This window comes from Lactuca virosa, chromosome 2 (genome assembly GCF_052849685.1).
Source record: "Lactuca virosa cultivar CGN04683 chromosome 2, Lactuca_virosa_CGN04683_v6, whole genome shotgun sequence".
NCBI classification, from domain to species: Eukaryota; Viridiplantae; Streptophyta; class Magnoliopsida; order Asterales; family Asteraceae; genus Lactuca; species Lactuca virosa.
Window position 1 is genome coordinate 291,704,847 of NC_136427.1, and position 6,845 is coordinate 291,711,691.

Sequence of the window (6,845 nt, forward strand, 5' to 3'; positions counted from 1 at the left end):
ATGAAATTAATTGAAAAAATCAAAGTTTATTTCCATCCATTTATGTATCAAATTCTTTGATCACTAATTATAATGTTTAGTTATAACTTTGCAACCAAAGTTGTTGATTTTTATCAAATATATACGTTAATTCATACCATTTTTATTTTTATTTTTTATACAATAATATATAAAGGTTGATCTAGATTCATTAATCATTTATAACAAAGTCATAAAAATATTAAAAAATCACTTTGAAGTTTAAAAAAAATCAGTTAATTTAGGTTTCAGTTTATTTCAGTAGCCCGCAGCAGGGTAGTTGGGTAGTTCCTTTACTTTTTACCTAGAGTGGCAGGTGGCAAGGTAATAATTTGTGAATAAGTTAAACAATTTGGAAGGTATATGATAATAAGAAAAAATAACTAAATGTACACAAAAACAACATTAGTAGTCATTTTCCCTAAGAATTATTCAATGTCATGCTCTAATTAAGAAAAGAAAAAGTTGGATCATACACATTCTCAACTTAGAAATATTATTGTGCATGTCTACGTTGTCTTGTAAGTAAGGTTTGCAATGAACTCCTTATCTATTTTCGATACAAATTCACAACAGTCTTTATGTGATGCAATGAAAACTCCATTTCTAGCAATGAAGAATGCACCAAAGAAAACAATGGCAGATGGAACACAACTGTAGCCAATGAAACAAGTTTTTATCAAATCTTCATAACTAAACATCAATTCTTCCTAGAGTCAAGCTCAACCCTACCTAATGCTACAAATAGATATGAGAGGGGATTTGATAATTCATTGTAATATTTACACAATAACAATTCTGATTTTGTGAAATTCAACCCAATTTTGTGATTTCATTTTGATTAAATGCATCATAAATAAATTTCACTTTGACGGATCTTGAATTCAAGGTTTTAAATTAGATTTGAATTTCAAACAATTTGCTAGGTTTAAAAACGAAAATCCACGAACTGGGAAATTAACAGATTTATACTAAACTCGTACCATTAAAATCACAGAATCCAAAAACCATAACAAAACTAAACAGTACTGATTACGACAAGTTCGAATAGAAACATATGAAACGGAAACTGACACGATACTCTGATGATATGATTCCTTCAAAAAGTCTGGTAGATTATTATTCCCAACAAACATATTACTTAGATCTCTGCCTCATCTTTCGGCGCTTCCTCTTCAATCTCCTCATTCTCTTCTTCTTCCACTGAAGAATTACAAATCAACCAATTTCATCAAAAAAACTCAATCAACAAACATGTAAACAAAAAAAAGTCGATAATTCACAATAGGAGATCTTACCTTGGCTCTCATGGTGATCGGATAGGCTAGGTTTGTTGTGTTTTTTCTTGTTCAGTTATAAAACCCTAGCCGACGGTATAATGAGAGAAAGGGGTGGGGTGGGGCTATTTAGCGAACCCTAAATCTTAATGGACGGCCAAACGGATCCGGGTTTGCAGTCTCTCAGGATAAACAATTTACATTAAAGCCCAATTTAATTGTTTTTTTTATGTACCAAGGTCCAATCGGCTCCGGAAGTGAAATAATTTTTTTTTTGGACTAAAAGGATTATTCATACTATATTTAAAATTATTATCATTTCATTATTTTATTAATTTTAACATATTATTATATATATATATTAAAGTTGTGGAACAAAGGAATAGTGAAGTTGGCATACGTTGTCCAGGTTTGGTCCCTTAATTTACATATCCGGTCCCTGTACTTCTTTAATTAATTTATTCATGTCCTTTTGTTTGTGTTCCATTCAACTTCCCATTTTTTTTGGCAGAATTGGTCCCTGTATTATTGTTAGAAGTTAGGAATACTAAATTTGGATGTTTTTTTGGCAACTTTGCTCATTATTCTTTATCCATTTTGACACTTTTGGTCCTTGCAATGAATATTTTTACACTTTTTTGGAACCTTTTAATATTTAAAGTTTGGCCACAAAACTTTAACGGTTTGACAACTTTGATCACTTTTCTAAAAAGTTGCTAATTCCTACCCCTTTAATTCTTTAGCCATTTTCATACTTCTGGTCATTGCAGTCAAAACTTTTACATTTTTTGTCCGGGGCAAAGCCCGAACTTTTCATCCTTGCACTTTCTATGTCTGTCATATTTATCAATTCGGAAACAACATTGAAAGCTTCTGGCCCCCGCGTAGCGGGGGTAACCTTTCTAGTAATTAAATAACATCTTCAATAGTTAACATCTTGCAAAGTTTTTTTTTTTAATTTTACCTAATTTATCATTATCTATTTTAAATGTTCTATAAAATAATAAAATACCCTCCATTTAATTAGTCATTTTTAAACACACATCATATTTTTAGTACAAAATATTCTAATAAATGTTATCATTAAAAATAAAAGTATATCCACTCTTTATTTTATAAACATAAAATACAAAAAAATTAATAATGCCATAGTTATTAAAAAATATTATATAATCGTTATAAATTTATATTCCATAAACAAAATTTTATTATATATTTTATTGAATAATTAACTAGTAAATAACGTAAAAATATTTAAAACTAAAATATAATTAAAGTGTAAATGAAATATGATTAGAAGAGGATGAGTTAAATATACCATACATGAAAGTATTTTGACCAATATATATATATATATATATATATATATATATATATATATATATATATATATATATATATATATAAAATATAGGTGGTTAATAGAAAAAAACAAATAAATCTTATAGCTTCAATGATAATAAGTGATAAATAGTATAAAACAAATAGTAATAAGTCATCAAATAAGCTTTAATTGGAGATGCTCATATCGAACTTTCCAAGTTTGGATAATTATACTATATATTAAGTTTCGTTTGGAGAAGGGAAGATTTGGTCCATGTGTTTATCTTACTTACCCAATTTGGCTCTTTATCTAGAATAATAATGATGATACGTCAGTTTCTTTGGCCAGTTATTTGGGTCTTGCTTCTAGCTCGTGTGTAGATGAGTGAGCGTCATGGTTAGATTCCGACTATAAAACACGAGCAGCATAAAAAAAGAAGACCCTTAGGTTTGTCCTAGGGTCTATGCCCCAGGAGCAAGCTTCGATAATCAAATTAGATCGCGAGTGTAAAGAGAGCCTACTCCACCTAGCGGGAAGGAGCCGACTGTATGGAGACAAGGATGACCCCATGAGAGAAATTGAAATGAGTGAATATCACTTACCCGGAACGTTTAGAGGTGTATGTTATTTATAGGAAGGGAAGACATGACAATATTATATTAGTTAGTAAGTACTAGTCTATTAATATAATATTAGATCTTGTGTCCTTGCCTTGCCTGATCTTCTTTTCTTGTGCATGATCTTGGAAGATATTATACTTTTCTATCATTTCGTCCTTCTATCATTCAATTTCTATCCTTCCAACTTTTGTCCTTCTGTTTGGGAGGTCGGGGGACGGTCCTCCATTATGCCCATAAGTCGAAATGTGGTATGGCATCAAAACATATAAAGTTTGGACTAAATTCCAAATAAATCTCTTTGCAAAACAAAATCTTTCCGGCCGCTAGACAAGGTCATAATTGTCGTATACCTTCCATGGTTTTTATGCTTATGCTCCACGAAGCTGTAAAATTTCCTTAGAAGGAAATATACTAGATAAGGAATTCAGGAGAAATTGTCGTTATCGAGTAGGGTACAGATACCATTTTTACATTCAAGCTTGCAAGCTTCTTGGAGTTGTTCATAAAAAAACACTTATGCATATTGCAATTAATTCATTCTCAAGCTTGCATTGTTGTTAAATTTACCTGTTATGTAAATTTAATCGAGATAAAAAAAATCTGAAACAAAGGTAAGTGGTTAGTATAAAATTTTGAAACCACAAGTCAACCCGTTGATTACAAATTTGAAAGTTTAAAGCCGCAAGCCAAATCGTAAAGAGAAATACAAACCGCGAAACTAAATTGATTCCCGGTTTGGCTGGTTTTACGGTTTCGAACCGAACCACGAACACCCATAATAATATTACTACACATATTACAATTATATAGCCTAAAATATTTTGTTGGATATAGATTTGCGGTTAAATATGAATTGTTTCATGCATGTCAACTTATATTATGCTTTTAGTCCTCATGTCTAGTCTAAAAAGAATAAACTTTTAGCATCGGACAATAATATTTAAAGATAATATGTGTAGTACACGAGTGTATCTCTAAATATTATTTTTTAGGTTTTTATATTCCTTTTTATTTACTCAAGAGTACCAAGGGGAATGAAACATAATAAAGTTATTTTGTGGAGGGGCATAGTGTTAATAAATAATCTTGCAAATGACCTAAATTGTAACTTAGGCTTTTAAGTGTGTTTTGCTTGTTGGTATATATGTGTATATTGATTCAAATTGGCTAAGGGGCTGATGTATTGGACATGTCATTGTATAAGGACCAAAGTTGCAACTTGGGTTAATTAGATATCTTTGATGCATTTATATTACCGGGGGAATGCAAAATAAGGGGCTGTTTGATACCCATCTGACCCAAACCGAGTCAGATGAACAACTTTCTCGGTCAGATGTTTTGTGTTTGATAGGAGCTGTCTCGGTCAGCTTGTCTGGCCCAAATAGATGTCTCGCTCAGATCTGAAAATGTTGCTGACTCGCCCAAAAGACCATCCTACCCTCTAATAATTTTATCGTGACCTAAAAATAACGCGTCCAAAATCAGACGCCTCCTCCACCTCCATCGAACAGCTCCCTCCATCGAACAGCTCCCTCCCTGTCGTTGCCATCTCCCTTCTGATCTCCTCCTTCCTTCAGCCGGATCTTCTTCTTCTACAGCAGGTTAGCTCCCTCTCTATCGCTACCCTCTAATTTCTGCATCAATTGAATTTGATTTTTCTATCCCCTGTTGAATTTCTGCATCAATTGCATCAATCAGAAGCCTTTTAGGTGTCATGATTCCTCGTGGGCCATATTCATGCCACTCTCACTCGTCCAGTTCTGGCCCAACGAATTCCTACATCATCAAACAAAATCATAAGTTTATAGACAATTGATATGTTTGATAAGCTTACAAAAAATAATTAATAATCTCGTTATTTGCAATAAAACGATTTAGAAGGCTGTAAGCATTTTAATACACTTAAGGCAACTTCGATCCATCTGGCCCGTTTCAATTTTATGCTATAAACCCACTTCAGCCACATTATTTTATATAAGGGTAATTTGGGAACTAAATAAATAAAGAGCATCTATAACACAAAAACTAGAGTTGCTTATTATCGTATCTGATGTTGTTGTTTATATAAAGCTTCAATCGTATCTGATGATGTTGTTTATATAAAGCCACTATGGTTACTCCTGACGTCCAAGGTGGATGAATTGATAGAGAAAACATACAAGGCATAGAATGGGGTCCAGAAGCCGTTGAATATATGCGTGTTCTGCGTGATCAGATTGCAAATCAACTACTTTCACCTACTTTACGTTAAATTATTATGTTATTTTAAATTTCATTATGTTTTTATTTGGATATTAAATTATTTATGTTTAATTTACATTTTGTATGACATTTTTTATTTGTGTGTAATTTACATTTTGTATGACAATATGTATGTTTTTATAATTATTCAGCAACTTAATCCATCACTATATATAACAGAAGGGTAAAATGGTCATTTTCATCACTCAGCACATTCAGTCAGATGTACAATCAAACAACATGATTTTTTACTCAGTCAGGATTTCTTACCCAGACAGACCTTTCTCAGTCAGCACTTTCTCAGTCAGCAACTATCAAACGGGGCCTAAGGTTTGTCTTTAGGCTTCGGAACGTGAATCAGATTTTGGGGAATGTATGAACATGAAGGGTTTTTGGAACGAGGCGAGAGGATAATGGTGGATTAAATAAATTGATACTACCAAATCGATTCTCATAGAAACCGAGTACCGAAAATCAAGATCGAGTTATCAGGTAGCCGAGAACCGACCGGTCAAGATCCATTTCCGAGAAGCCAAGTGAAGTTCGGATTGTCGATGCGGTGAGTCTGAGATCGAGATCTTTTGTTTACAATATATTTTCTTTTCACAAATTTTCTGGTTGGCAGGTTATTTGTGTAGTTGAGATTCTTGAGTTTGTTGGACCAGAGGTTTCTTCTTTATGGACTATAATCATGGCAAGTTAATAGCTTTTATATCTTACACATTTTTTTCTTTTCGGTTTACCGAGTTGCCGACCAGGCAGAGTTGTAATCAGAAACGAGTTGTCGGTCGGGATGAGTTGTTGTATGAGTTTTCTGGGAAGGGGATTCCGATATAGTGATTTGTTGAGTAAACTCAATTACCGAGTGAGTTGAGATTTTGAATCAGAAAAAGGGGTCATGATTTCCGATTAATATTCTCTATGTTCTTGGTTTTTATATTCTTGGAATTGGGTTTCGATGTGTTAGGTTGAATTAGAGGTGTGCAGAAATTAAACGATCCAATTAGAACCGACCGATCCAATTACGAACTGACTAATTGTTAGGTGCATTTTGTGCACCTTTTTGCACACCTTTTAGTCCCATTTTATGCATCTATTTAGCATAATTGTTCTTCCTTTTTATTGCATTTCATCATATTCATGTTAGTCTCTAGAACAACCTTATTTGCACACTTTCATGTCTTTTTCAGGTAAACCGGAGCTTGGAATGCGCTTTGGGAGGTGCCGGGAAGCATTGGTAAAGGTTTCGGGATGATCGGGCGAAGAACGAAAAAGTTGAAAAAAATCAAATTTGGAGTCGGAATCAGAAGGGTACACGGGCCGTGTTGGATTTACACTGCAAAATCAACACGGGCCGTGTTGACT

At 33.0% G+C, this 6,845-nt stretch overlaps 1 long non-coding RNA gene across 1 annotated transcript; it reads right to left on the bottom strand.

The window, feature by feature from the left end:
• Window positions 1–968: 968 nt before the first annotated feature.
• Window positions 969–1,452, bottom strand: LOC145157103 (uncharacterized). The gene is made up of 2 exons (XR_013737090.1): window positions 1,317–1,452; window positions 969–1,221 (listed from the first exon to the last, which is right to left on the bottom strand). It is a non-coding gene; the product is annotated as an uncharacterized LOC145157103 (long non-coding RNA).
• Between the last annotated feature and the right edge of the window lie 5,393 nt (window positions 1,453–6,845).